Genomic DNA, 3,357 nt, shown 5'->3' on the forward strand with positions numbered 1-3,357 from the left:
ATCATGAATGTTGATGGTATTACTTTGGGGGAGTATTCTAAGTAGTGGAGAGTATCGACATGTTGCATTCATAACTATGTTTTCCATTGATGTCAAGACAACAATAAGTCTATGAAGATTGATAGAGAAGCAGACAAAGATCTTAGTTGTATGGAAAATGTTTTGATTATTTGGTGCTGCACATTCATGGACATGTTTGATATAGTTTCCTAATTTTAAGGTTCAATGAGCAATAATTGAGTTGAAGATATATGGAAGATATGTCTGATTTACTAAGAGTAGTATAGAGATAGAGCACCTAAGCAGAGGCTTATGATGTTTATATTATATCTTCTAATAGAGATATAATCTGGATATACATGGTTAGCCAGTGACATAAGATAGTTTGAAGATGATGTCAACAAATGTGCAAGCCCTAGTATGGCTCATGTGAGAAGTTGTATAGATTATAAGCCAACTATGCTATTGTAATTATGAATTAATTGATTATCATATTATAATTAATTTGGAAATCCTTAAGGCTGACTCAAGGAATTATTTTGAAGATATGATATAAAGGAAAGATGTTTTCCTTATTTTTAAGATGTGTTGTGATCATTGTATTGAGTGGGAAGTGCAAAAAGGAGAGTGTTTGGTGATGTGAGTAAGTGATCCAAGGAATTGTTGGATGCAAGATTTGTGATTTGGTTACAAGATCAAAAGGAGAAGAAATTCGGTTGATAGAAAGAGAAAGAGGAAGGAGTAATACTATTCATTTCTATGATTTTGCAAGGTATAATACATAGATCATTTGGATAGTGGGTTCATTGATCTTGCTTTGAAGTTGTTTGGATAGTGGGTCCATATGTTTGTTGGAAATACAATAGGGAATTAAACTCTAAGGGGGAGGGGGGGTGGTTGAATCAGTACTTAAAACTTTCAACCTCAAAAAAATTCACCACACATCCATCCCACAATCTTTGTATATAGACTAAAATACCAAATTAAGCATATACATCCATAGCATGAAAGTAAAACATTCAACACATGTATGACACAAGATATTTGGTTACTCAAAAACCCTCCAAGTAGAAGCTAAAACTGGGGTGGGGATGACATCCACAAATATTCAATATTGTAGTAATAAAGTGTATCCAATGAAGGTTACAATGTTTTGATCATGAAACATGATCTACCCTGTGAAAGATTTTCCTTGTTAAAGGCTTAGATCTTACCCTGTTAAAGGATTTCAACACCCTATTAGAAGTGTGCCTGGTAAAAGGACTTTAACTTACAATGAAGTAAGAACACTATTAAAGGATTTACAGTAGTTTGTTAAGACTACTTTGTTAAGAGATTGACTGATTCACCTATTAAAATGTCTCAACTTTGATCCTTTGGTTAACACTCTTTTTCTTGATGTTAGATCACCTCTTTTCTATTATGTACTTGATCCTTTTTGATCAGATGTATCTTTGCTATCTTTTGATTTGTTTCCTCTACTCTCCTCGAATTGATTCTACAATGTAACTCAAATTACAACTCCTTAGTCACCAAGAATGCTCTATTTGTGCATGCAAACTCTCTTCAATTCTCCTTAAGAATTTGTAAAAAGTTTAGGGTTTGTCCTCCTTAAGAGGACCTAGGTGACTTAGGGTTAGGTATGAATCAATGATTGTGATTCACCCATATTGCCACTTAATCCTTCCCTTTTTTCTGATTAGATGCATGTGATGCATAGGGATTCACAATTAAGTTTCATCCTTATCATCTAAGATCATAAAATAATCCTTAAGTCAACCCAAAAATGGTTTACATAGAAGTTTGTGCCATTACAAATAACTATGTCAAAAATATATAACTCAACAACTAAAGTTCCTATTAGAGAATCTAGAAAAAAAGAATAAATGAAGAGAGAGGTTAGAGAGATATAAAGAAAGGAAGGATCTAGCAATCAATTAGCAATAGTGAAGTTAGTTTAAAGTGAGAATCAATTTAAAGTACATGATAGTTAGAAGAAAATAGCTTTGAACAAGAATTCGTAGAAGGATAGATGCATTTCTAATTTATGGATGAAGACTAGAGTGCATTAGTACTCACCATTGCCATTTTCCCAGGGGACAATCTTCGTAGAAAAATAGTAATGTAATACAGAACTCAATCTGTTAAACAAGTTTTTTTGTGCACGAAACTACTTCAACATTCCTTAAGTAAATAAATTGAGCTAACATTTGAGAGCATATATGAACACCTTTATAATTGACTTAAGAAGCTCAAATGGTGTAGAGGTCCGCAAAATAGTGAAAATAATAGAGACGTTACAATAGCCAATGCAACATCTAAATAAAGGAAAAAAAAGGACATTACCAATTAAAATTTCTCTTGTTCATCATTACTTGAGGCACCAATAACTTGACAGCCTTTAATTTTGGCAAGCTGCCCTACAACAAGCTCCACTGCACCAGTTGCTGTAGAAATAAATACTTGCTCTCTAAGCTTAGGTTCTCTGATCTTCATCAGCCCAATGTATGCCGTCAACCCAAAAAAACCTAGAAGCCCCAAGTAATGGGGCAATGGAGCCACATCCACATTAAGTTTTGTGAGGCCCGCTTTAGAGAGCACTGCATACTCGGCAACATCAAAAAATCCAAGTACAATGTCACCCTCTTTGAATTGTTCATCAATGGATGCCACAACTTTTGAAATAGATCTAGACATAATCAACTAGCCCAATTTGAAACTCTGCATAAACGAACCACTGCCAAGATTTTTCATATGGGTTCTAAGATATGGGTCCACAGATATCCACATGTTCTTCACTATAACCTCCCCTTGCTTGCATCCTTTAATGTCCAGTTGGGTTTCTATGACATTGAGATGATCTTGCGTGATAGGCCCTTCATTTGCATAGGAAGCCAATATAACCTGTTTGTTGTTCATGACATTTTCCCCCATTTTCAGATAGCTTTGGGGCTTTCTAGGATCATGACATATTTGCCAGAATTTCAATAGCTATTTAATGTAAACTAATCCCTAGATTAAAATTTTGAACATGAAAGCCTTCCAATTATAGTAGATAGCTCTAGCACAGAGACTATTGCGATGGTGGAGGGGGGTGGGCGGGGGGGGGGGGCAACATGCCAAAGAACAGTAAAGTTGGGAATCTGAGTAAACTGTGGAGAAGTGTGAGAAGTATTGACTGGAAAATAGAAAAACATGGAATGAAATAGAGAGGTTAACTAGGAAACTACAAAAAGTTGACTAAACTACAACTGATTTAAGACTTGACTATATTAAACAATATGTAACAACAATGACACTAAATCATTGAGATTCAAAATGGCAAAGGATGCTGGGTAATAAGTAGTGCTTTGTATA

The 3,357-nt window shown here is 34.7% G+C and overlaps 1 pseudogene; it reads right to left on the bottom strand.

Annotated features, from left to right (window-relative positions):
* Positions 1-2,349: 2,349 nt before the first annotated feature.
* LOC149577311 (2-alkenal reductase (NADP(+)-dependent)-like) lies at positions 2,350-2,934 on the bottom strand (annotated as a pseudogene).
* Between the last annotated feature and the right edge of the window lie 423 nt (positions 2,935-3,357).

Source organism: Cupressus sempervirens, chromosome 1 (genome assembly GCF_028749045.1).
Source record: "Cupressus sempervirens isolate cs-2001-9-10 chromosome 1, ASM2874904v1, whole genome shotgun sequence".
Lineage (NCBI taxonomy): Eukaryota > Viridiplantae > Streptophyta > Pinopsida > Cupressales > Cupressaceae > Cupressus > Cupressus sempervirens.